The sequence below is a fragment of the Cyanistes caeruleus genome, unplaced genomic scaffold (assembly GCF_971803275.1).
Source record: "Cyanistes caeruleus unplaced genomic scaffold, bCyaCae1.hap1.1 HAP1_SCAFFOLD_133, whole genome shotgun sequence".
In the NCBI taxonomy this organism is placed as follows: Eukaryota; Metazoa; Chordata; class Aves; order Passeriformes; family Paridae; genus Cyanistes; species Cyanistes caeruleus.
Window position 1 is genome coordinate 33,172 of NW_028255930.1, and position 27,652 is coordinate 60,823.

The 27,652-nt window shown below is 49.9% G+C and overlaps 1 long non-coding RNA gene across 1 annotated transcript; it reads right to left on the reverse strand.

Annotated features, from left to right (window-relative positions):
- On the reverse strand, positions 1–5,445 carry LOC147646016 (uncharacterized). The gene is made up of 4 exons (XR_015282015.1): positions 5,212–5,445; positions 2,390–4,920; positions 2,062–2,295; positions 1–1,770 (listed from the first exon to the last, which is right to left on the reverse strand). It is a non-coding gene; the product is annotated as an uncharacterized LOC147646016 (long non-coding RNA).
- Positions 5,446–27,652: the final 22,207 nt, after the last annotated feature.

A 27,652-nucleotide genomic window follows, 5' to 3' on the forward strand; every position in this document is an offset into this window, starting at 1 on the left:
TGGGACTCTGGCTCTGTTCTAACTGGCGAAGATTTTCTTTTCTTCTTTTCTGTCGTGCTAACCCAAGTTTTGTTGTTTGAAAGGAGGTTTAGCAAAATATCCATCGTCTTCTCCACTGCTGAAACACTGAACAACACCTGGGCAGGCTGAGGATGCAGAGCAAAACCTGCAAATATCTACTGCTGATCGTGATCCTGGGGAATGCAGCTAAAGCCAGCCAAAAGCAATTTCTGGAAAGTCAAGCCTGCTTTACGTTTTCTGGAGTTTGGTTGTGCCAACTTCACCAGTCATTTCTAAAAAAGGAAAAGAAACTCCAAGCAAAAGAGAGAAAAACACAAAGAAACCAACCCAAAGAAACCAATCAAACAAACAGATAAAACACCCCCAATCAAACCAAAGGCAATGAGAAGTTAGGACTAGTTGTAAGGATATCACAGCAGGCGAATGGCTGCTTCCTACTTAGATCACCATCCAAAGCCACCTAGAACAACTTCTCCAAAACATATCCAACAGGAGAAATGGAAAAAGTGATCCATGGCAGCTCTGCATTGTGGTGAAGGATGAGCATGCAGTGGTACAGATTGCCCACCCTCCAGGCTGCTGTTTGCTCTGCTGAAAGACTCTTGCAGGACTGTGGCCCCTCTCCATGCAATGGAAATCATTGCCACAGCTCTCAGTTGAGGCACTGGCATTTCCAGAGCCAGATTCAGGCACAATCCTACTGCCTGCTGAGCATCTGGGAAAGCTGCTGAGCATCTTCAGGCCTAGAAGCACAAAAGAGCTCAGGCTCTCCCCGAACTGGGTTTTCAGGGCAGCTTTCCATATCTCTGCAAGATTTCTTCATCCCTCAACACGTCTGACTTTATTATGTCCAACGATGCATTTGGGTTTCTTCCGTCCTCTTGTGTGCCCGTGGGTAACCTTCCACGTGGATGAAGGAGATTGTGTACAGGACAATTGATTGCGGCATTGCCATTTGGCTTCACTGTCACTCAGTTGAACACGGTCCTTATCTAAGAAGGACTTCCAAGAAATGGGTAGGAGTTTTGGCTGTGAGAGGAGCAGAAAGCACATTTTCTACAGCAAATTGCTAGCTGATGCACTTTCCTCCCTGCCAAAATAGTGATTGCCATTCATCTTCCTGGGAAGAATGTAAAGACCCATTCAGAGATGCCAGCTTCAGCTGGCCTGTGGCTTTGTGTGCCTCATTTCACATGTCCAATTTCAAGGGCCACTAAAAGAGGCTCATGTTTGCCTTGCAACCCACAAGTGCTGTAGGTATTTCCAGGAGAAGAGGGAAAACATCGCTGTCCTGTGGTGTGGTAGAAATGCCACCACAACTGTGATTGTGTGAGCAAAGCCAGCCAGTGCTTTTTGAGGCAGCAGCAGCAGCTGAGAGTGTGGCAGAGCGGTTTTGATACTCTTTTTAGAGTCCTGCAAACATTGTTCCCGAAACAAGCCACAGCTTTGCAAATGTGCCCGAAGAAAATGCAAAGAGAACTGGGGTGTGAAAATCAAAGACTGTTTATCTGTAGAAGAAAAGGAACAAGAATGAACTACACCACATATTTACACTGTAAGAATATTGGTAACAACAACAACAACAACAACAAACTATAGAACCTATTTACCTGAGAACAGCTCTAACAAAACTCTATGAAACGTATTTACAGACAACTTAAACAAACTCTAAAACCTCTATCCTGAACACAACAACTGTAAAACGTATGTACAGCAGGGTGGCATCTGTGTCTGTGATGTCCCTAAGTCCTGCAAGAAAAACAAGTAGCACGGTCAGTGCAGTCAGGCACGGAAGGGTGTTCCATGTGCTGCCGGGCTGGGACACTGGCCCAGTGGGACTCTGCTGCCAGAAGGGAGCCTGGCTGGGGGCTGTGGCCCAGGCACTGGAACAGGGCTTGTGTGGCCCACAGCAAGCCCAGGCCAGGCCAGGGATGGCCATCAGAATCCAGTGCATGGGCTAGCGTGTCCCTGAGCAGGAAGTGCCCAGCCCGGCCCCAGGCTGGCAGCAGGGGCCCCACTCTGCCTGTGGGGAGCACCTGCCTGTTCTGCTGCTGGCATCGGTCTTCATCCCAAGACCATGTCTTCCTCCTTGTCTTTTAGATCAATATCCATCTCTTCAATATAATCTTTCGTTTCCACCTCCATCTCTTCCTCTGTCTCGTACATATCCACATCCATCTCTTCCTCTCCAGTATCCTCTCCGTCCACTTCCATGGCTTCTTCTCTATCAGTCTGTGTATCGACGTCCGTCTCCTCCTCTCCGTCTGTGCCAGCCTGCAGAGGTAGCAAAATTTCCCACCCTGTCCCACAGAGCTCCAGCCCAGCCAGGCAGCTGCGGGGTGTCCGCCTCCGTGGAATAGTACCATACCTCTTTTGGAACAAATGCAGACATCCTGCAGGGATGGAGAGCAAAATCCAAGCGATGGGGAGCTTTGGGGACTGCTGGGGGAATCAGGGAGCAGGTGGCAACAAGGTGACAGGGGTAGGCTTGGAGCAGGGTGAATGAAGAGCGTGCTGGCACAAGGAGCCAAGGGTTGTGTTGTGGCCGTTGCTGGATGCTGGAAGTTCTAGCTGGAGCGTGCACTGTGACATCACCGCCAGGAGTTCAGGCCCAGGCTGAAGTGGACAACGGAGACTGTAGAATGAATGATGGAATCCCTGGGTGCTTGGGCTTGGAAGGGACCCTAAAGACCATCTTGTTCCAAGCGGAGCAATCTTCGCCCAGAATAGGTTACTCAGAGCCCCGCTCCCAGCTGGCCTTGGATGTTGCCAAGGATGGAGCATCCCCAGCCTCTGTGCACAGCCTGGGCCAGTGGCCCAGCAGCCGGAGTGGAAAAGAGCAGCTTCATTAGATCCAACTTCAAGCTCACTCCTGCAGTTGAAAGGCTTCTCCTCTCTGTGCCCATCTTTCCTAGAGCTGCAGGGAGGCCTCGCCAGCCCCCTTCTCTTTCCAGGCTGAGCATCCCCAGCCCCACACGGACAGCAGTCCGATGCGTGGCAGTCAAGGCTAAAGGGTAGCAAATGGCTACATCAGGAAGTGAGAGATGGAAGCTTTTGAAGATGGAAGCTTTACCTCTAAATGTAGAAAAGAAAGAAAAGTGGAGGGGGAAATGGTGGGACTCTGGCTCTGTTCTAACTGGCGAAGATTTTCTTTTCTTCTTTTCTGTCGTGCTAACCCAAGTTTTGTTGTTTGAAAGGAGGTTTAGCAAAATATCCATCGTCTTCTCCACTGCTGAAACACTGAACAACACCTGGGCAGGCTGAGGATGCAGAGCAAAACCTGCAAATATCTACTGCTGATCGTGATCCTGGGGAATGCAGCTAAAGCCAGCCAAAAGCAATTTCTGGAAAGTCAAGCCTGCTTTACGTTTTCTGGAGTTTGGTTGTGCCAACTTCACCAGTCATTTCTAAAAAAGGAAAAGAAACTCCAAGCAAAAGAGAGAAAAACACAAAGAAACCAACCCAAAGAAACCAATCAAACAAACAGATAAAACACCCCCAATCAAACCAAAGGCAATGAGAAGTTAGGACTAGTTGTAAGGATATCACAGCAGGCGAATGGCTGCTTCCTACTTGGATCACCATCCAAAGCCACCTAGAACAACTTCTCCAAAACATATCCAACAGGAGAAATGGAAAAAGTGATCCATGGCAGCTCTGCATTGTGGTGAAGGATGAGCATGCAGTGGTACAGATTGCCCACCCTCCAGGCTGCTGTTTGCTCTGCTGAAAGACTCTTGCAGGACTGTGGCCCCTCTCCATGCAATGGAAATCATTGCCACAGCTCTCAGTTGAGGCACTGGCATTTCCAGAGCCAGATTCAGGAACAATCCTACTGCCTGCTGAGCATCTGGGAAAGGTGCTGAGCATCTTCAGGCCTAGAAGCACAAAAGAGCTCAGGCTCTCCCCGAACTGGGTTTTCAGGGCAGCTTTCCATATCTCTGCAAGATTTCTTCATCCCTCAACACGTCTGACTTTATGATGTCCAACGATGCATTTGGGTTTCTTCCGTCCTCTTGTGTGCCCGTGAGTAACCTTCCACGTGGATGAAGGAGATTGTGTACAGGACAATTGATTGCGGCATTGCCATTTGGCTTCACTGTCACTCAGTTGAACACGGTCCTTATCTAAGAAGGACTTCCAAGAAATGGGTAGGAGTTTTGGCTGTGAGAGGAGCAGAAAGCACATTTTCTACAGCAAATTGCTAGCTGATGCACTTTCCTCCCTGCCAAAATAGTGATTGCCATTCATCTTCCTGGGAAGAATGTAAAGACCCATTCAGAGATGCCAGCTTCAGCTGGCCTGTGGCTTTGTGTGCCTCATTTCACATGTCCAATTTCAAGGGCCACTAAAAGAGGCTCATGTTTGCCTTGCTACCCACAAGTGCTGTAGGTATTTCCAGGAGAAGAGGGAAAACATCGCTGTCCTGTGGTGTGGTAGAAATGCCACCACAACTGTGATTGTGTGAGCAAAGCCAGCCAGTGCTTTTTGGGGCAGCAGCAGCAGCTGAGAGTGTGGCAGAGCGGTTTTGATACTCTTTTTAGAGTCCTGCAAACATTGTTCCCGAAACAACCCACAGCTTTGCAAATGTGCCCGAAGAAAATGCAAAGAGAACTGGGGTGTGAAAATCAAAGACTGTTTATCTGTAGAAGAAAAGGAACAAGAATGATCTACACCACATATTTACACTGTAAGAATATTGGTAACAACAACAACAACAACAACAACAACAACAACAACAAACTATAGAACCTATTTACCTGAGAACAGCTCTAACAAAACTCTATGAAACGTATTTACAGACAACTTAAACAAACTCTAAAACCTCTATCCTGAACACAACAACTGTAAAACGTATGTACAGCAGGGTGGCATCTGTGTCTGTGATGTCCCTAAGTCCTGGAAGAAAAACAAGTAGCACGGTCAGTGCAGTCAGGCACGGAAGGGTGTTCCATGTGCTGCCGGGCTGGGACACTGGCCCAGTGGGACTCTGCTGCCAGAAGGGAGCCTGGCTGGGGGCTGTGGCCCAGGCACTGGAACAGGGCTTGTGTGGCCCACAGCAAGCCCAGGCCAGGCCAGGGATGGCCAGCAGAATCCAGTGCATGGGCTAGCGTGTCCCTGAGCAGGAAGTGCCCAGCCCGGCCCCAGGCTGGCAGCAGGGGCCCCACTCTGCCTGTGGGGAGCACCTGCCTGTTCTGCTGCTGGCATCGGTCTTCATCCCAAGACCATGTCTTCCTCCTTGTCTTTTAGATCAATATCCATCTCTTCAATATAATCTTTCGTTTCCACCTCCATCTCTTCCTCTGTCTCGTACATATCCACATCCATCTCTTCCTCTCCAGTATCCTCTCCGTCCACTTCCATGGCTTCTTCTCTATCAGTCTGTGTATCGACGTCCGTCTCCTCCTCTCCGTCTGTGCCAGCCTGCAGAGGTAGCAAAATTTCCCACCCTGTCCCACAGAGCTCCAGCCCAGCCAGGCAGCTGCGGGGTGTCCGCCTCCGTGGAATAGTACCATACCTCTTTTGGAACAAATGCAGACATCCTGCAGGGATGGAGAGCAAAATCCAAGCGATGGGGAGCTTTGGGGACTGCTGGGGGAATCAGGGAGCAGGTGGCAACAAGGTGACAGGGGTAGGCTTGGAGCAGGGTGAATGAAGAGCGTGCTGGCACAAGGAGCCAAGGGTTGTGTTGTGGCCGTTGCTGGATGCTGGAAGTTCTAGCTGGAGCGTGCACTGTGACATCACCGCCAGGAGTTCAGGCCCAGGCTGAAGTGGACAACGGAGACTGTAGAATGAATGATGGAATCCCTGGGTGCTTGGGCTTGGAAGGGACCCTAAAGACCATCTTGTTCCAAGCGGAGCGATCTTCGCTCAGAAGAGGTTGCTCAGAGCCCCGCTCCCAGCTGGCCTTGGATGTTGCCAAGGATGGAGCATCCCCAGCCTCTGTGCACAGCCTGGGCCAGTGGCCCAGCAGCCAGAGTGGAAAAGAGCAGCTTCATTAGATCCAACTTCAAGCTCACTCCTGCAGTTGAAAGGCTTCTCCTCTCTGTGCCCATCTTTCCTAGAGCTGCAGGGAGGCCTCGCCAGCCCCCTTCTCTTTCCAGGCTGAGCATCCCCAGCCCCACACGGACAGCAGTCCGATGCGTGGCAGTCAAGGCTAAAGGGTAGCAAATGGCTACATCAGGAAGTGAGAGATGGAAGCTTTTGAAGATGGAAGCTTTACCTCTAAATGTAGAAAAGAAAGAAAAGTGGAGGGGGAAATGGTGGGACTCTGGCTCTGTTCTAACTGGCGAAGATTTTCTTTTCTTCTTTTCTGTCGTGCTAACCCAAGTTTTGTTGTTTGAAAGGAGGTTTAGCAAAATATCCATCGTCTTCTCCACTGCTGAAACACTGAACAACACCTGGGCAGGCTGAGGATGCAGAGCAAAACCTGCAAATATCTACTGCTGATCGTGATCCTGGGGAATGCAGCTAAAGCCAGCCAAAAGCAATTTCTGGAAAGTCAAGCCTGCTTTACGTTTTCTGGAGTTTGGTTGTGCCAACTTCACCAGTCATTTCTAAAAAAGGAAAAGAAACTCCAAGCAAAAGAGAGAAAAACACAAAGAAACCAACCCAAAGAAACCAATCAAACAAACAGATAAAACACCCCCAATCAAACCAAAGGCAATGAGAAGTTAGGACTAGTTGTAAGGATATCACAGCAGGCGAATGGCTGCTTCCTACTTAGATCACCATCCAAAGCCACCTAGAACAACTTCTCCAAAACATATCCAACAGGACAAATGGAAAAAGTGATCCATGGCAGCTCTGCATTGTGGTGAAGGATGAGCATGCAGTGGTACAGATTGCCCACCCTCCAGGCTGCTGTTTGCTCTGCTGAAAGACTCTTGCAGGACTGTGGCCCCTCTCCATGCAATGGAAATCATTGCCACAGCTCTCAGTTGAGGCACTGGCATTTCCAGAGCCAGATTCAGGCACAATCCTACTGCCTGCTGAGCATCTGGGAAAGCTGCTGAGCATCTTCAGGCCTAGAAGCACAAAAGAGCTCAGGCTCTCCCCGAACTGGGTTTTCAGGGCAGCTTTCCATATCTCTGCAAGATTTCTTCATCCCTCAACACGTCTGACTTTATTATGTCCAACGATGCATTTGGGTTTCTTCCGTCCTCTTGTGTGCCCGTGGGTAACCTTCCACGTGGATGAAGGAGATTGTGTACAGGACAATTGATTGCGGCATTGCCATTTGGCTTCACTGTCACTCAGTTGAACACGGTCCTTATCTAAGAAGGACTTCCAAGAAATGGGTAGGAGTTTTGGCTGTGAGAGGAGCAGAAAGCACATTTTCTACAGCAAATTGCTAGCTGATGCACTTTCCTCCCTGCCAAAATAGTGATTGCCATTCATCTTCCTGGGAAGAATGTAAAGACCCATTCAGAGATGCCAGCTTCAGCTGGCCTGTGGCTTTGTGTGCCTCATTTCACATGTCCAATTTCAAGGGCCACTAAAAGAGGCTCATGTTTGCCTTGCAACCCACAAGTGCTGTAGGTATTTCCAGGAGAAGAGGGAAAACATCGCTGTCCTGTGGTGTGGTAGAAATGCCACCACAACTGTGATTGTGTGAGCAAAGCCAGCCAGTGCTTTTTGAGGCAGCAGCAGCAGCTGAGAGTGTGGCAGAGCGGTTTTGATACTCTTTTTAGAGTCCTGCAAACATTGTTCCCGAAACAAGCCACAGCTTTGCAAATGTGCCCGAAGAAAATGCAAAGAGAACTGGGGTGTGAAAATCAAAGACTGTTTATCTGTAGAAGAAAAGGAACAAGAATGAACTACACCACATATTTACACTGTAAGAATATTGGTAACAACAACAACAACAACAACAAACTATAGAACCTATTTACCTGAGAACAGCTCTAACAAAACTCTATGAAACGTATTTACAGACAACTTAAACAAACTCTAAAACCTCTATCCTGAACACAACAACTGTAAAACGTATGTACAGCAGGGTGGCATCTGTGTCTGTGATGTCCCTAAGTCCTGCAAGAAAAACAAGTAGCACGGTCAGTGCAGTCAGGCACGGAAGGGTGTTCCATGTGCTGCCGGGCTGGGACACTGGCCCAGTGGGACTCTGCTGCCAGAAGGGAGCCTGGCTGGGGGCTGTGGCCCAGGCACTGGAACAGGGCTTGTGTGGCCCACAGCAAGCCCAGGCCAGGCCAGGGATGGCCAGCAGAATCCAGTGCATGGGCTAGCGTGTCCCTGAGCAGGAAGTGCCCAGCCCGGCCCCAGGCTGGCAGCAGGGGCCCCACTCTGCCTGTGGGGAGCACCTGCCTGTTCTGCTGCTGGCATCGGTCTTCATCCCAAGACCATGTCTTCCTCCTTGTCTTTTAGATCAATATCCATCTCTTCAATATAATCTTTCGTTTCCACCTCCATCTCTTCCTCTGTCTCGTACATATCCACATCCATCTCTTCCTCTCCAGTATCCTCTCCGTCCACTTCCATGGCTTCTTCTCTATCAGTCTGTGTATCGACGTCCGTCTCCTCCTCTCCGTCTGTGCCAGCCTGCAGAGGTAGCAAAATTTCCCACCCTGTCCCACAGAGCTCCAGCCCAGCCAGGCAGCTGCGGGGTGTCCGCCTCCGTGGAATAGTACCATACCTCTTTTGGAACAAATGCAGACATCCTGCAGGGATGGAGAGCAAAATCCAAGCGATGGGGAGCTTTGGGGACTGCTGGGGGAATCAGGGAGCAGGTGGCAACAAGGTGACAGGGGTAGGCTTGGAGCAGGGTGAATGAAGAGCGTGCTGGCACAAGGAGCCAAGGGTTGTGTTGTGGCCGTTGCTGGATGCTGGAAGTTCTAGCTGGAGCGTGCACTGTGACATCACCGCCAGGAGTTCAGGCCCAGGCTGAAGTGGACAACGGAGACTGTAGAATGAATGATGGAATCCCTGGGTGCTTGGGCTTGGAAGGGACCCTAAAGACCATCTTGTTCCAAGCGGAGCAATCTTCGCCCAGAATAGGTTACTCAGAGCCCCGCTCCCAGCTGGCCTTGGATGTTGCCAAGGATGGAGCATCCCCAGCCTCTGTGCACAGCCTGGGCCAGTGCCCCAGCAGCCGGAGTGGAAAAGAGCAGCTTCATTAGATCCAACTTCAAGCTCACTCCTGCAGTTGAAAGGCTTCTCCTCTCTGTGCCCATCTTTCCTAGAGCTGCAGGGAGGCCTCGCCAGCCCCCTTCTCTTTCCAGGCTGAGCATCCCCAGCCCCACACGGACAGCAGTCCGATGCGTGGCAGTCAAGGCTAAAGGGTAGCAAATGGCTACATCAGGAAGTGAGAGATGGAAGCTTTTGAAGATGGAAGCTTTACCTCTAAAAGTAGAAAAGAAAGAAAAGTGGAGGGGGAAATGGTGGGACTCTGGCTCTGTTCTAACTGGCGAAGATTTTCTTTTCTTCTTTTCTGTCGTGCTAACCCAAGTTTTGTTGTTTGAAAGGAGGTTTAGCAAAATATCCATCGTCTTCTCCACTGCTGAAACACTGAACAACACCTGGGCAGGCTGAGGATGCAGAGCAAAACCTGCAAATATCTACTGCTGATCGTGATCCTGGGGAATGCAGCTAAAGCCAGCCAAAAGCAATTTCTGGAAAGTCAAGCCTGCTTTACGTTTTCTGGAGTTTGGTTGTGCCAACTTCACCAGTCATTTCTAAAAAAGGAAAAGAAACTCCAAGCAAAAGAGAGAAAAACACAAAGAAACCAACCCAAAGAAACCAATCAAACAAACAGATAAAACACCCCCAATCAAACCAAAGGCAATGAGAAGTTAGGACTAGTTGTAAGGATATCACAGCAGGCGAATGGCTGCTTCCTACTTAGATCACCATCCAAAGCCACCTAGAACAACTTCTCCAAAACATATCCAACAGGAGAAATGGAAAAAGTGATCCATGGCAGCTCTGCATTGTGGTGAAGGATGAGCATGCAGTGGTACAGATTGCCCACCCTCCAGGCTGCTGTTTGCTCTGCTGAAAGACTCTTGCAGGACTGTGGCCCCTCTTCATGCAATGGAAATCATTGCCACAGCTCTCAGTTGAGGCACTGGCATTTCCAGAGCCAGATTCAGGCACAATCCTACTGCCTGCTGAGCATCTGGGAAAGCTGCTGAGCATCTTCAGGCCTAGAAGCACAAAAGAGCTCAGGCTCTCCCCGAACTGGGTTTTCAGGGCAGCTTTCCATATCTCTGCAAGATTTCTTCATCCCTCAACACGTCTGACTTTATTATGTCCAACGATGCATTTGGGTTTCTTCCGTCCTCTTGTGTGCCCGTGGGTAACCTTCCACGTGGATGAAGGAGATTGTGTACAGGACAATTGATTGCGGCATTGCCATTTGGCTTCACTGTCACTCAGTTGAACACGGTCCTTATCTAAGAAGGACTTCCAAGAAATGGGTAGGAGTTTTGGCTGTGAGAGGAGCAGAAAGCACATTTTCTACAGCAAATTGCTAGCTGATGCACTTTCCTCCCTGCCAAAATAGTGATTGCCATTCATCTTCCTGGGAAGAATGTAAAGACCCATTCAGAGATGCCAGCTTCAGCTGGCCTGTGGCTTTGTGTGCCTCATTTCACATGTCCAATTTCAAGGGCCACTAAAAGAGGCTCATGTTTGCCTTGCAACCCACAAGTGCTGTAGGTATTTCCAGGAGAAGAGGGAAAACATCGCTGTCCTGTGGTGTGGTAGAAATGCCACCACAACTGTGATTGTGTGAGCAAAGCCAGCCAGTGCTTTTTGAGGCAGCAGCAGCAGCTGAGAGTGTGGCAGAGCGGTTTTGATACTCTTTTTAGAGTCCTGCAAACATTGTTCCCGAAACAAGCCACAGCTTTGCAAATGTGCCCGAAGAAAATGCAAAGAGAACTGGGGTGTGAAAATCAAACACTGTTTATCTGTAGAAGAAAAGGAACAAGAATGAACTACACCACATATTTACACTGTAAGAATATTGGTAACAACAACAACAACAACAACAAACTATAGAACCTATTTACCTGAGAACAGCTCTAACAAAACTCTATGAAACGTATTTACAGACAACTTAAACAAACTCTAAAACCTCTATCCTGAACACAACAACTGTAAAACGTATGTACAGCAGGGTGGCATCTGTGTCTGTGATGTCCCTAAGTCCTGCAAGAAAAACAAGTAGCACGGTCAGTGCAGTCAGGCACGGAAGGGTGTTCCATGTGCTGCCGGGCTGGGACACTGGCCCAGTGGGACTCTGCTGCCAGAAGGGAGCCTGGCTGGGGGCTGTGGCCCAGGCACTGGAACAGGGCTTGTGTGGCCCACAGCAAGCCCAGGCCAGGCCAGGGATGGCCAGCAGAATCCAGTGCATGGGCTAGCGTGTCCCTGAGCAGGAAGTGCCCAGCCCGGCCCCAGGCTGGCAGCAGGGGCCCCACTCTGCCTGTGGGGAGCACCTGCCTGTTCTGCTGCTGGCATCGGTCTTCATCCCAAGACCATGTCTTCCTCCTTGTCTTTTAGATCAATATCCATCTCTTCAATATAATCTTTCGTTTCCACCTCCATCTCTTCCTCTGTCTCGTACATATCCACATCCATCTCTTCCTCTCCAGTATCCTCTCCGTCCACTTCCATGGCTTCTTCTCTATCAGTCTGTGTATCGACGTCCGTCTCCTCCTCTCCGTCTGTGCCAGCCTGCAGAGGTAGCAAAATTTCCCACCCTGTCCCACAGAGCTCCAGCCCAGCCAGGCAGCTGCGGGGTGTCCGCCTCCGTGGAATAGTACCATAGCTCTTTTGGAACAAATGCAGACATCCTGCAGGGATGGAGAGCAAAATCCAAGTGATGGGGAGCTTTGGGGACTGCTGGGGGAATCAGGGAGCAGGTGGCAACAAGGTGACAGGGGTAGGCTTGGAGCAGGGTGAATGAAGAGCGTGCTGGCACAAGGAGCCAAGGGTTGTGTTGTGGCCGTTGCTGGATGCTGGAAGTTCTAGCTGGAGCGTGCACTGTGACATCACCGCCAGGAGTTCAGGCCCAGGCTGAAGTGGACAACGGAGACTGTAGAATGAATGATGGAATCCCTGGGTGCTTGGGCTTGGAAGGGACCCTAAAGACCATCTTGTTCCAAGCGGAGCAATCTTCGCCCAGAATAGGTTACTCAGAGCCCCGCTCCCAGCTGGCCTTGGATGTTGCCAAGGATGGAGCATCCCCAGCCTCTGTGCACAGCCTGGGCCAGTGGCCCAGCAGCCGGAGTGGAAAAGAGCAGCTTCATTAGATCCAACTTCAAGCTCACTCCTGCAGTTGAAAGGCTTCTCCTCTCTGTGCCCATCTTTCCTAGAGCTGCAGGGAGGCCTCGCCAGCCCCCTTCTCTTTCCAGGCTGAGCATCCCCAGCCCCACACGGACAGCAGTCCGATGCGTGGCAGTCAAGGCTAAAGGGTAGCAAATGGCTACATCAGGAAGTGAGAGATGGAAGCTTTTGAAGATGGAAGCTTTACCTCTAAATGTAGAAAAGAAAGAAAAGTGGAGGGGGAAATGGTGGGACTCTGGCTCTGTTCTAACTGGCGAAGATTTTCTTTTCTTCTTTTCTGTCGTGCTAACCCAAGTTTTGTTGTTTGAAAGGAGGTTTAGCAAAATATCCATCGTCTTCTCCACTGCTGAAACACTGAACAACACCTGGGCAGGCTGAGGATGCAGAGCAAAACCTGCAAATATCTACTGCTGATCGTGATCCTGGGGAATGCAGCTAAAGCCAGCCAAAAGCAATTTCTGGAAAGTCAAGCCTGCTTTACGTTTTCTGGAGTTTGGTTGTGCCAACTTCACCAGTCATTTCTAAAAAAGGAAAAGAAACTCCAAGCAAAAGAGAGAAAAACACAAAGAAACCAACCCAAAGAAACCAATCAAACAAACAGATAAAACACCCCCAATCAAACCAAAGGCAATGAGAAGTTAGGACTAGTTGTAAGGATATCACAGCAGGCGAATGGCTGCTTCCTACTTGGATCACCATCCAAAGCCACCTAGAACAACTTCTCCAAAACATATCCAACAGGAGAAATGGAAAAAGTGATCCATGGCAGCTCTGCATTGTGGTGAAGGATGAGCATGCAGTGGTACAGATTGCCCACCCTCCAGGCTGCTGTTTGCTCTGCTGAAAGACTCTTGCAGGACTGTGGCCCCTCTCCATGCAATGGAAATCATTGCCACAGCTCTCAGTTGAGGCACTGGCATTTCCAGAGCCAGATTCAGGCACAATCCTACTGCCTGCTGAGCATCTGGGAAAGGTGCTGAGCATCTTCAGGCCTAGAAGCACAAAAGAGCTCAGGCTCTCCCCGAACTGGGTTTTCAGGGCAGCTTTCCATATCTCTGCAAGATTTCTTCATCCCTCAACACGTCTGACTTTATTATGTCCAACGATGCATTTGGGTTTCTTCCGTCCTCTTGTGTGCCCGTGAGTAACCTTCCACGTGGATGAAGGAGATTGTGTACAGGACAATTGATTGCGGCATTGCCATTTGGCTTCACTGTCACTCAGTTGAACACGGTCCTTATCTAAGAAGGACTTCCAAGAAATGGGTAGGAGTTTTGGCTGTGAGAGGAGCAGAAAGCACATTTTCTACAGCAAATTGCTAGCTGATGCACTTTCCTCCCTGCCAAAATAGTGATTGCCATTCATCTTCCTGGGAAGAATGTAAAGACCCATTCAGAGATGCCAGGTTCAGCTGGCCTGTGGCTTTGTGTGCCTCATTTCACGTGTCCAATTTCAAGGGCCACTAAAAGAGGCTCATGTTTGCCTTGCTACCCACAAGTGCTGTAGGTATTTCCAGGAGAAGAGGGAAAACATCGCTGTCCTGTGGTGTGGTAGAAATGCCACCACAACTGTGATTGTGTGAGCAAAGCCAGCCAGTGCTTTTTGGGGCAGCAGCAGCAGCTGAGAGTGTGGCAGAGCGGTTTTGATACTCTTTTTAGAGTCCTGCAAACATTGTTCCCGAAACAACCCACAGCTTTGCAAATGTGCCCGAAGAAAATGCAAAGAGAACTGGGGTGTGAAAATCAAAGACTGTTTATCTGTAGAAGAAAAGGAACAAGAATGATCTACACCACATATTTACACTGTAAGAATATTGGTAACAACAACAACAACAACAACAACAACAACAACAACAACAACAAACTATAGAACCTATTTACCTGAGAACAGCTCTAACAAAACTCTATGAAACGTATTTACAGACAACTTAAACAAACTCTAAAACCTCTATCCTGAACACAACAACTGTAAAACGTATGTACAGCAGGGTGGCATCTGTGTCTGTGATGTCCCTAAGTCCTGGAAGAAAAACAAGTAGCACGGTCAGTGCAGTCAGGCACGGAAGGGTGTTCCATGTGCTGCCGGGCTGGGACACTGGCCCAGTGGGACTCTGCTGCCAGAAGGGAGCCTGGCTGGGGGCTGTGGCCCAGGCACTGGAACAGGGCTTGTGTGGCCCACAGCAAGCCCAGGCCAGGCCAGGGATGGCCAGCAGAATGCAGTGCATGGGCTAGCGTGTCCCTGAGCAGGAAGTGCCCAGCCCGGCCCCAGGCTGGCAGCAGGGGCCCCACTCTGCCTGTGGGGAGCACCTGCCTGTTCTCCTGCTGGCATCGGTCTTCATCCCAAGACCATGTATTCCTCCTTGTCTTTTAGATCAATATCCATCTCTTCAATATAATCTTTCGTTTCCACCTCCATCTCTTCCTCTGTCTCGTACATATCCACATCCATCTCTTCCTCTCCACTATCCTCTCCGTCCACTTCCATGGCTTCTTCTCTATCAGTCTGTGTATCGACATCCGTCTCCTCCTCTCCGTCTGTGCCAGCCTGCAGAGGTAGCAAAATTTCCCACCCTGTCCCACAGAGCTCCAGCCCAGCCAGGCAGCTGCGGGGTGTCCGCCTCCGTGGAATAGTACCATAGCTCTTTTGGAACAAATGCAGACATCCTGCAGGGATGGAGAGCAAAATCCAAGCGATGGGGAGCTTTGGGGACTGCTGGGGGAATCAGGGAGCAGGTGGCAACAAGGTGACAGGGGTAGGCTTGGAGCAGGGTGAATGAAGAGCGTGCTGGCACAAGGAGCCAAGGGTTGTGTTGTGGCCGTTGCTGGATGCTGGAAGTTCTAGCTGGAGCGTGCACTGTGACATCACCGCCAGGAGTTCAGGCCCAGGCTGAAGTAGACAACGGAGACTGTAGAATGAATGATGGAATCCCTGGGTGCTTGGGCTTGGAAGGGACCCTAAAGACCATCTTGTTCCAAGCGGAGCAATCTTCGCCCAGAATAGGTTGCTCAGAGCCCCGCTCCCAGCTGGCCTTGGATGTTGCCAAGGATGGAGCATCCCCAGCCTCTGTGCACAGCCTGGGCCAGTGCCCCAGCAGCCGGAGTGGAAAAGAGCAGCTTCATTAGATCCAACTTCAAGCTCACTCCTGCAGTTGAAAGGCTTCTCCTCTCTGTGCCCATCTTTCCTAGAGCTGCAGGGAGGCCTCGCCAGCCCCCTTCTCTTTCCAGGCTGAGCATCCCCAGCCCCACACGGACAGCAGTCCGATGCGTGGCAGTCAAGGCTAAAGGGTAGCAAATGGCTACATCAGGAAGTGAGAGATGGAAGCTTTTGAAGATGGAAGCTTTACCTCTAAATGTAGAAAAGAAAGAAAAGTGGAGGGGGAAATGGTGGGACTCTGGCTCTGTTCTAACTGGCGAAGATTTTCTTTTCTTCTTTTCTGTCGTGCTAACCCAAGTTTTGTTGTTTGAAAGGAGGTTTAGCAAAATATCCATCGTCTTCTCCACTGCTGAAACACTGAACAACACCTGGGCAGGCTGAGGATGCAGAGCAAAACCTGCAAATATCTACTGCTGATCGTGATCCTGGGGAATGCAGCTAAAGCCAGCCAAAAGCAATTTCTGGAAAGTCAAGCCTGCTTTACGTTTTCTGGAGTTTGGTTGTGCCAACTTCACCAGTCATTTCTAAAAAAGGAAAAGAAACTCCAAGCAAAAGAGAGAAAAACACAAAGAAACCAACCCAAAGAAACCAATCAAACAAACAGATAAAACACCCCCAATCAAACCAAAGGCAATGAGAAGTTAGGACTAGTTGTAAGGATATCACAGCAGGCGAATGGCTGCTTCCTACTTAGATCACCATCCAAAGCCACCTAGAACAACTTCTCCAAAACATATCCAACAGGAGAAATGGAAAAAGTGATCCATGGCAGCTCTGCATTGTGGTGAAGGATGAGCATGCAGTGGTACAGATTGCCCACCCTCCAGGCTGCTGTTTGCTCTGCTGAAAGACTCTTGCAGGACTGTGGCCCCTCTCCATGCAATGGAAATCATTGCCACAGCTCTCAGTTGAGGCACTGGCATTTCCAGAGCCAGATTCAGGCACAATCCTACTGCCTGCTGAGCATCTGGGAAAGCTGCTGAGCATCTTCAGGCCTAGAAGCACAAAAGAGCTCAGGCTCTCCCCGAACTGGGTTTTCAGGGCAGCTTTCCATATCTCTGCAAGATTTCTTCATCCCTCAACACGTCTGACTTTATGATGTCCAACGATGCATTTGGGTTTCTTCCGTCCTCTTGTGTGCCCGTGGGTAACCTTCCACGTGGATGAAGGAGATTGTGTACAGGACAATTGATTGCGGCATTGCCATTTGGCTTCACTGTCACTCAGTTGAACACGGTCCTTATCTAAGAAGGACTTCCAAGAAATGGGTAGGAGTTTTGGCTGTGAGAGGAGCAGAAAGCACATTTTCTACAGCAAATTGCTAGCTGATGCACTTTCCTCCCTGCCAAAATAGTGATTGCCATTCATCTTCCTGGGAAGAATGTAAAGACCCATTCAGAGATGCCAGCTTCAGCTGGCCTGTGGCTTTGTGTGCCTCATTTCACATGTCCAATTTCAAGGGCCACTAAAAGAGGCTCATGTTTGCCTTGCAACCCACAAGTGCTGTAGGTATTTCCAGGAGAAGAGGGAAAACATCGCTGTCCTGTGGTGTGGTAGAAATGCCACCACAACTGTGATTGTGTGAGCAAAGCCAGCCAGTGCTTTTTGAGGCAGCAGCAGCAGCTGAGAGTGTGGCAGAGCGGTTTTGATACTCTTTTTAGAGTCCTGCAAACATTGTTCCCGAAACAAGCCACAGCTTTGCAAATGTGCCCGAAGAAAATGCAAAGAGAACTGGGGTGTGAAAATCAAACACTGTTTATCTGTAGAAGAAAAGGAACAAGAATGAACTACACCACATATTTACACTGTAAGAATATTGGTAACAACAACAACAACAACAACAAACTATAGAACCTATTTACCTGAGAACAGCTCTAACAAAACTCTATGAAACGTATTTACAGACAACTTAAACAAACTCTAAAACCTCTATCCTGAACACAACAACTGTAAAACGTATGTACAGCAGGGTGGCATCTGTGTCTGTGATGTCCCTAAGTCCTGGAAGAAAAACAAGTAGCACGGTCAGTGCAGTCAGGCACGGAAGGGTGTTCCATGTGCTGCCGGGCTGGGACACTGGCCCAGTGGGACTCTGCTGCCAGAAGGGAGCCTGGCTGGGGGCTGTGGCCCAGGCACTGGAACAGGGCTTGTGTGGCCCACAGCAAGCCCAGGACAGGCCAGGGATGGCCAGCAGAATCCAGTGCATGGGCTAGCGTTTCCCTGAGCAGGAAGTGCCCAGCCCGGCCCCAGGCTGGCAGCAGGGGCCCCACTCTGCCTGTGGGGAGCACCTGCCTGTTCTGCTGCTGGCATCGGTCTTCATCCCAAGACCATGTCTTCCTCCTTGTCTTTTAGATCAATATCCATCTCTTCAATATAATCTTTCGTTTCCACCTCCATCTCTTCCTCTGTCTCGTACATATCCACATCCATCTCTTCCTCTCCAGTATCCTCTCCGTCCACTTCCATGGCTTCTTCTCTATCAGTCTGTGTATCGACGTCCGTCTCCTCCTCTCCGTCTGTGCCAGCCTGCAGAGGTAGCAAAATTTCCCACCCTGTCCCACAGAGCTCCAGCCCAGCCAGGCAGCTGCGGGGTGTCCGCCTCCGTGGAATAGTACCATACCTCTTTTGGAACAAATGCAGACATCCTGCAGGGATGGAGAGCAAAATCCAAGCGATGGGGAGCTTTGGGGACTGCTGGGGGAATCAGGGAGCAGGTGGCAACAAGGTGACAGGGGTAGGCTTGGAGCAGGGTGAATGAAGAGCGTGCTGGCACAAGGAGCCAAGGGTTGTGTTGTGGCCGTTGCTGGATGCTGGAAGTTCTAGCTGGAGCGTGCACTGTGACATCACCGCCAGGAGTTCAGGCCCAGGCTGAAGTGGACAACGGAGACTGTAGAATGAATGATGGAATCCCTGGGTGCTTGGGCTTGGAAGGGACCCTAAAGACCATCTTGTTCCAAGCGGAGCAATCTTCGCCCAGAAGAGGTTGCTCAGAGCCCCGCTCCCAGCTGGCCTTGGATGTTGCCAAGGATGGAGCATCCCCAGCCTCTGTGCACAGCCTGGGCCAGTGCCCCACCAGCCGGAGTGGAAAAGAGCAGCTTCATTAGATCCAACTTCAAGCTCACTCCTGCAGTTGAAAGGCTTCTCCTCTCTGTGCCCATCTTTCCTAGAGCTGCAGGGAGGCCTCGCCAGCCCCCTTCTCTTTCCAGGCTGAGCATCCCCAGCCCCACACGGACAGCAGTCCGATGCGTGGCAGTCAAGGCTAAAGGGTAGCAAATGGCTACATCAGGAAGTGAGAGATGGAAGCTTTTGAAGATGGAAGCTTTACCTCTAAATATAGAAAAGAAAGAAAAGTGGAGGGGGAAATGGTGGGACTCTGGCTCTGTTCTAACTGGCGAAGATTTTCTTTTCTTCTTTTCTGTCGTGCTAACCCAAGTTTTGTTGTTTGAAAGGAGGTTTAGCAAAATATCCATCGTCTTCTCCACTGCTGAAACACTGAACAACACCTGGGCAGGCTGAGGATGCAGAGCAAAACCTGCAAATATCTACTGCTGATCGTGATCCTGGGGAATGCAGCTAAAGCCAGCCAAAAGCAATTTCTGGAAAGTCAAGCCTGCTTTACGTTTTCTGGAGTTTGGTTGTGCCAACTTCACCAGTCATTTCTAAAAAAGGAAAAGAAACTCCAAGCAAAAGAGAGAAAAACACAAAGAAACCAACCCAAAGAAACCAATCAAACAAACAGATAAAACACCCCCAATCAAACCAAAGGCAATGAGAAGTTAGGACTAGTTGTAAGGATATCACAGCAGGCGAATGGCTGCTTCCTACTTGGATCACCATCCAAAGCCACCTAGAACAACTTCTCCAAAACATATCCAACAGGAGAAATGGAAAAAGTGATCCATGGCAGCACTGCATTGTGGTGAAGGATGAGCATGCAGTGGTACAGATTGCCCACCCTCCAGGCTGCTGTTTGCTCTGCTGAAAGACTCTTGCAGGACTGTGGCCCCTCTCCATGCAATGGAAATCATTGCCACAGCTCTAAGTTGAGGCACTGGTATTTCCAGAGCCAGATTCAGGCACAATCCTACTGCCTGCTGAGCATCTGGGAAAGCTGCTGAGCATCTTCAGGCCTAGAAGCACAAAAGAGCTCAGGCTCTCCCCGAACTGGGTTTTCAGGGCAGCTTTCCATATCTCTGCAAGATTTCTTCATCCCTCAACACGTCTGACTTTATGATGTCCAACGATGCATTTGGGTTTCTTCCGTCCTCTTGTGTGCCCGTGAGTAACCTTCCACGTGGATGAAGGAGATTGTGTACAGGACAATTGATTGCGGCATTGCCATTTGGCTTCACTGTCACTCAGTTGAACACGGTCCTTATCTAAGAAGGACTTCCAAGAAATGGGTAGGAGTTTTGGCTGTGAGAGGAGCAGAAAGCACATTTTCTACAGCAAATTGCTAGCTGATGCACTTTCCTCCCTGCCAAAATAGTGATTGCCATTCATCTTCCTGGGAAGAATGTAAAGACCCATTCAGAGATGCCAGGTTCAGCTGGCCTGTGGCTTTGTGTGCCTCATTTCACATGTCCAATTTCAAGGGCCACTAAAAGAGGCTCATGTTTGCCTTGCTACCCACAAGTGCTGTAGGTATTTCCAGGAGAAGAGGGAAAACATCGCTGTCCTGTGGTGTGGTAGAAATGCCACCACAACTGTGATTGTGTGAGCAAAGCCAGCCAGTGCTTTTTGGGGCAGCAGCAGCAGCTGAGAGTGTGGCAGAGCGGTTTTGATACTCTTTTTAGAGTCCTGCAAGCATTGTTCCCGAAACAACCCACAGCTTTGCAAATGTGCCCGAAGAAAATGCAAAGAGAACTGGGGTGTGAAAATCAAAGACTGTTTATCTGTAGAAGAAAAGGAACAAGAATGAACTACACCACATATTTACACTGTAAGAATATTGGTAACAACAACAACAACAACAACAACAACAACAACAAACTATAGAACCTATTTACCTGAGAAGAGATCTAACAAAACTCTATGAAACGTATTTACAGACAACTTAAACAAACTCTAAAACCTCTATCCTGAACACAACAACTGTAAAACGTATGTACAGCAGGGTGGCATCTGTGTCTGTGATGTCCCTAAGTCCTGGAAGAAAAACAAGTAGCACGGTCAGTGCAGTCAGGCACGGAAGGGTGTTCCATGTGCTGCTGGGCTGGGACACTGGCCCAGTGGGACTCTGCTGCCAGAAGGGAGCCTGGCTGGGGGCTGTGGCCCAGGCACTGGAACAGGGCTTGTGTGGCCCACAGCAAGCCCAGGCCAGGCCAGGGATGGCCAGCAGAATCCAGTGCATGGGCTAGCGTGTCCCTGAGCAGGAAGTGCCCAGCCCGGCCCCAGGCTGGCAGCAGGGGTCCACTCTGCCTGTGGGGAGCACCTGCCTGTTCTGCTGCTGGCATCGGTCTTCATCCCAAGACCATGTCTTCCTCCTTGTCTTTTAGATCAATATCCATCTCTTCAATATAATCTTTCGTTTCCACCTCCATCTCTTCCTCTGTCTCGTACATATCCACATCCATCTCTTCCTCTCCAGTATCCTCTCCGTCCACTTCCATGGCTTCTTCTCTATCAGTCTGTGTATCGACGTCCGTCTCCTCCTCTCCGTCTGTGCCATCCTGCAGAGGTAGCAAAATTTCCCACCCTGTCCCACAGAGCTCCAGCCCAGCCAGGCAGCTGCGGGGTGTCCGCCTCCGTGGAATAGTACCATAGCTCTTTTGGAACAAATTCAGACATCCTGCAGGGATGGAGAGCAAAATCCAAGCGATGGGGAGCTTTGGGGACTGCTGGGGGAATCAGGGAGCAGGTGGCAACAAGGTGACAGGGGTAGGCTTGGAGCAGGGTGAATGAAGAGCGTGCTGGCACAAGGAGCCAAGGGTTGTGTTGTGGCCGTTGCTGGATGCTGGAAGTTCTAGCTGGAGCGTGCACTGTGACATCACCGCCAGGAGTTCAGGCCCAGGCTAAAGTGGACAACGGAGACTGTAGAATGAATGATGGAATCCCTGGGTGCTTGGGCTTGGAAGGGACCCTAAAGACCATCTTGTTCCAAGCGGAGCGATCTTCGCCCAGAAGAGGTTGCTCAGAGCCCCGCTCCCAGCTGGCCCTGGATGTTGCCAAGGATGGAGCATCCCCAGCCTCTGTGCACAGCCTGGGCCAGTGGCCCAGCAGCCGGAGTGGAAAAGAGCAGCTTCATTAGATCCAACTTCAAGCTCACTCCTGCAGTTGAAAGGCTTCTCCTCTCTGTGCCCATCTTTCCTAGAGCTGCAGGGAGGCCTCGCCAGCCCCCTTCTCTTTCCAGGCTGAGCATCCCCAGCCCCACACGGACAGCAGTCCGATGCGTGGCAGTCAAGGCTAAAGGGTAGCAAATGGCTACATCAGGAAGTGAGAGATGGAAGCTTTTGAAGATGGAAGCTTTACCTCTAAATGTAGAAAAGAAAGAAAAGTGGAGGGGGAAATGGTGGGACTCTGGCTCTGTTCTAACTGGCGAAGATTTTCTTTTCTTCTTTTCTGTCGTGCTAACCCAAGTTTTGTTGTTTGAAAGGAGGTTTAGCAAAATATCCATCGTCTTCTCCACTGCTGAAACACTGAACAACACCTGGGCAGGCTGAGGATGCAGAGCAAAACCTGCAAATATCTACTGCTGATCGTGATCCTGGGGAATGCAGCTAAAGCCAGCCAAAAGCAATTTCTGGAAAGTCAAGCCTGCTTTACGTTTTCTGGAGTTTGGTTGTGCCAACTTCACCAGTCATTTCTAAAAAAGGAAAAGAAACTCCAAGCAAAAGAGAGAAAAACACAAAGAAACCAACCCAAAGAAACCAATCAAACAAACAGATAAAACACCCCCAATCAAACCAAAGGCAATGAGAAGTTAGGACTAGTTGTAAGGATATCACAGCAGGCGAATGGCTGCTTCCTACTTAGATCACCATCCAAAGCCACCTAGAACAACTTCTCCAAAACATATCCAACAGGAGAAATGGAAAAAGTGATCCATGGCAGCTCTGCATTGTGGTGAAGGATGAGCATGCAGTGGTCCAGATTGCCCACCCTCCAGGCTGCTGTTTGCTCTGCTGAAAGACTCTTGCAGGACTGTGGCCCCTCTCCATGCAATGGAAATCATTGCCACAGCTCTCAGTTGAGGCACTGGCATTTCCAGAGCCAGATTCAGGCACAATCCTACTGCCTGCTGAGCATCTGGGAAAGCTGCTGAGCATCTTCAGGCCTAGAAGCACAAAAGAGCTCAGGCTCTCCCCGAACTGGGTTTTCAGGGCAGCTTTCCATATCTCTGCAAGATTTCTTCATCCCTCAACACGTCTGACTTTATGATGTCCAACGATGCATTTGGGTTTCTTCCGTCCTCTTGTGTGCCCGTGGGTAACCTTCCACGTGGATGAAGGAGATTGTGTACAGGACAATTGATTGCGGCATTGCCATTTGGCTTCACTGTCACTCAGTTGAACACGGTCCTTATCTAAGAAGGACTTCCAAGAAATGGGTAGGAGTTTTGGCTGTGAGAGGAGCAGAAAGCACATTTTCTACAGCAAATTGCTAGCTGATGCACTTTCCTCCCTGCCAAAATAGTGATTGCCATTCATCTTCCTGGGAAGAATGTAAAGACCCATTCAGAGATGCCAGCTTCAGCTGGCCTGTGGCTTTGTGTGCCTCATTTCACATGTCCAATTTCAAGGGCCACTAAAAGAGGCTCATGTTTGCCTTGCAACCCACAAGTGCTGTAGGTATTTCCAGGAGAAGAGGGAAAACATCGCTGTCCTGTGGTGTGGTAGAAATGCCACCACAACTGTGATTGTGTGAGCAAAGCCAGCCAGTGCTTTTTGAGGCAGCAGCAGCAGCTGAGAGTGTGGCAGAGCGGTTTTGATACTCTTTTTAGAGTCCTGCAAACATTGTTCCCGAAACAAGCCACAGCTTTGCAAATGTGCCCGAAGAAAATGCAAAGAGAACTGGGGTGTGAAAATCAAAGACTGTTTATCTGTAGAAGAAAAGGAACAAGAATGAACTACACCACATATTTACACTGTAAGAATATTGGTAACAACAACAACAACAACAACAACAACAACAAACTATAGAACCTATTTACCTGAGAAGAGATCTAACAAAACTCTATGAAACGTATTTACAGACAACTTAAACAAACTCTAAAACCTCTATCCTGAACACAACAACTGTAAAACGTATGTACAGCAGGGTGGCATCTGTGTCTGTGATGTCCCTAAGTCCTGGAAGAAAAACAAGTAGCACGGTCAGTGCAGTCAGGCACGGAAGGGTGTTCCATGTGCTGCCGGGCTGGGACACTGGCCCAGTGGGACTCTGCTGCCAGAAGGGAGCCTGGCTGGGGGCTGTGGCCCAGGCACTGGAACAGGGCTTGTGTGGCCCACAGCAAGCCCAGGCCAGGCCAGGGATGGCCATCAGAATCCAGTGCATGGGCTAGCGTGTCCCTGAGCAGGAAGTGCCCAGCCCGGCCCCAGGCTGGCAGCAGGGGCCCCACTCTGCCTGTGGGGAGCACCTGCCTGTTCTGCTGCTGGCATCGGTCTTCATCCCAAGACTATGTCTTCCTCCTTGTCTTTTAGATCAATATCCATCTCTTCAATAGAATCTTTCGTTTCCACCTCCATCTCTTCCTCTGTCTCGTACATATCCACATCCATCTCTTCCTCTCCAGTATCCTCTCCGTCCACTTCCATGGCTTCTTCTCTATCAGTCTGTGTATCGACGTCCGTCTCCTCCTCTCCGTCTGTGCCATCCTGCAGAGGTAGCAAAATTTCCCACCCTGTCCCACAGAGCTCCAGCTCAGCCAGGCAGCTGCGGGGTGTCCGCCTCCGTGGAATAGTACCATAGCTCTTTTGGAAGAAATTCAGACATCCTGCAGGGATGGAGAGCAAAATCCAAGCGATGGGGAGCTTTGGGGACTGCTGGGGGAATCAGGGAGCAGGTGGCAACAAGGTGACAGGGGTAGGCTTGGAGCAGGGTGAATGAAGAGCGTGCTGGCACAAGGAGCCAAGGGTTGTGTTGTGGCCGTTGCTGGATGCTGGAAGTTCTAGCTGGAGCGTGCACTGTGACATCACCGCCAGGAGTTCAGGCCCAGGCTGAAGTGGACAACGGAGACTGTAGAATGAATGATGGAATCCCTGGGTGCTTGGGCTTGGAAGGGACCCTAAAGACCATCTTGTTCCAAGCGGAGCGATCTTCGCCCAGAAGAGGTTGCTCAGAGCCCCGCTCCCAGCTGGCCCTGGATGTTGCCAAGGATGGAGCATCCCCAGCCTCTGTGCACAGCCTGGGCCAGTGGCCCAGCAGCCGGAGTGGAAAAGAGCAGCTTCATTAGATCCAACTTCAAGCTCACTCCTGCAGTTGAAAGGCTTCTCCTCTCTGTGCCCATCTTTCCTAGAGCTGCAGGGAGGCCTCGCCAGCCCCCTTCTCTTTCCAGGCTGAGCATCCCCAGCCCCACACGGACAGCAGTCCGATGCGTGGCAGTCAAGGCTAAAGGGTAGCAAATGGCTACATCAGGAAGTGAGAGATGGAAGCTTTTGGAGATGGAAGCTTTACCTCTAAAAGTAGGAAAGAAAGAAAAGTGGAGGGGGAAATGGTGGGACTCTGGCTCTGTTCTAACTGGCGAAGATTTTCTTTTCTTCTTTTCTGTCGTGCTAACCCAAGTTTTGTTGTTTGAAAGGAGGTTTAGCAAAATATCCATCGTCTTCTCCACTGCTGAAACACTGAACAACACCTGGGCAGGCTGAGGATGCAGAGCAAAACCTGCAAATATCTACTGCTGATCGTGATCCTGGGGAATGCAGCTAAAGCCAGCCAAAAGCAATTTCTGGAAAGTCAAGCCTGCTTTACGTTTTCTGGAGTTTGGTTGTGCCAACTTCACCAGTCATTTCTAAAAAAGGAAAAGAAACTCCAAGCAAAAGAGAGAAAAACACAAAGAAACCAACCCAAAGAAACCAATCAAACAAACTGATAAAACACCCCCAATCAAACCAAAGGCAATGAGAAGTTAGGACTAGTTGTAAGGATATCACAGCAGGCGAATGGCTGCTTCCTACTTGGATCACCATCCAAAGCCACCTAGAACAACTTCTCCAAAACATATCCAACAGGAGAAATGGAAAAAGTGATCCATGGCAGCTCTGCATTGTGGTGAAGGATGAGCATGCAGTGGTACAGATTGCCCACCCTCCAGGCTGCTGTTTGCTCTGCTGAAAGACTCTTGCAGGACTGTGGCCCCTCTCCATGCAATGGAAATCATTGCCACAGCTCTCAGTTGAGGCACTGGCATTTCCAGAGCCAGATTCAGGCACAATCCTACTGCCTGCTGAGCATCTGGGAAAGCTGCTGAGCATCTTCAGGCCTAGAAGCACAAAAGAGCTCAGGCTCTCCCCGAACTGGGTTTTCAGGGCAGCTTTCCATATCTCTGCAAGATTTCTTCAGCCCTCAACACGTCTGACTTTATGATGTCCAACGATGCATTTGGGTTTCTTCCGTCCTCTTGTGTGCCCGTGAGTAACCTTCCACGTGGATGAAGGAGATTGTGTACAGGACAATTGATTGCGGCATTGCCATTTGGCTTCACTGTCACTCAGTTGAACACGGTCCTTATCTAAGAAGGACTTCCAAGAAATGGGTAGGAGTTTTGGCTGTGAGAGGAGCAGAAAGCACATTTTCTACAGCAAATTGCTAGCTGATGCACTTTCCTCCCTGCCAAAATAGTGATTGCCATTCATCTTCCTGGGAAGAATGTAAAGACCCATTCAGAGATGCCAGCTTCAGCTGGCCTGTGGCTTTGTGTGCCTCATTTCACATGTCCAATTTCAAGGGCCACTAAAAGAGGCTCATGTTTGCCTTGCTACCCACAAGTGCTGTAGGTATTTCCAGGAGAAGAGGGAAAACATCGCTGTCCTGTGGTGTGGTAGAAATGCCACCACAACTGTGATTGTGTGAGCAAAGCCAGCCAGTGCTTTTTGAGGCAGCAGCAGCAGCTGAGAGTGTGGCAGAGCGGTTTTGATACTCTTTTTAGAGTCCTGCAAACATTGTTCCCGAAACAACCCACAGCTTTGCAAATGTGCCCGAAGAAAATGCAAAGAGAACTGGGGTGTGAAAATCAAAGACTGTTTATCTGTAGAAGAAAAGGAACAAGAATGAACTACACCACATATTTACACTGTAAGAATATTGGTAACAACAACAACAACAACAACAACAACAACAACAAACTATAGAACCTATTTACCTGAGAACAGCTCTAACAAAACTCTATGAAACGTATTTACAGACAACTTAAACAAACTCTAAAACCTCTATCCTGAACACAACAACTGTAAAACGTATGTACAGCAGGGTGGCATCTGTGTCTGTGATGTCCCTAAGTCCTGCAAGAAAAACAAGTAGCACGGTCAGTGCAGTCAGGCACGGAAGGGTGTTCCATGTGCTGCCGGGCTGGGACACTGGCCCAGTGGGACTCTGCTGCCAGAAGGGAGCCTGGCTGGGGGCTGTGGCCCAGGCACTGGAACAGGGCTTGTGTGGCCCACAGCAAGCCCAGGCCAGGCCAGGGATGGCCAGCAGAATCCAGTGCATGGGCTAGCGTGTCCCTGAGCAGGAAGTGCCCAGCCCGGCCCCAGGCTGGCAGCAGGGGCCCCACTCTGCCTGTGGGGAGCACCTGCCTGTTCTGCTGCTGGCATCGGTCTTCATCCCAAGACCATGTCTTCCTCCTTGTCTTTTAGGTCAATATCCATCTCTTCAATATAATCTTTCGTTTCCACCTCCATCTCTTCCTCTGTCTCGTACATATCCACATCCATCTCTTCCTCTCCAGTATCCTCTCCGTCCACTTCCATGGCTTCTTCTCTATCAGTCTGTGTATCGACGTCCGTCTCCTCCTCTCCGTCTGTGCCAGCCTGCAGAGGTAGCAAAATTTCCCACCCTGTCCCACAGAGCTCCAGCCCAGCCAGGCAGCTGCGGGGTGTCCGCCTCCGTGGAATAGTACCATACCTCTTTTGGAACAAATGCAGACATCCTGCAGGGATGGAGAGCAAAATCCAAGCGATGGGGAGCTTTGGGGACTGCTGGGGGAATCAGGGAGCAGGTGGCAACAAGGTGACAGGGG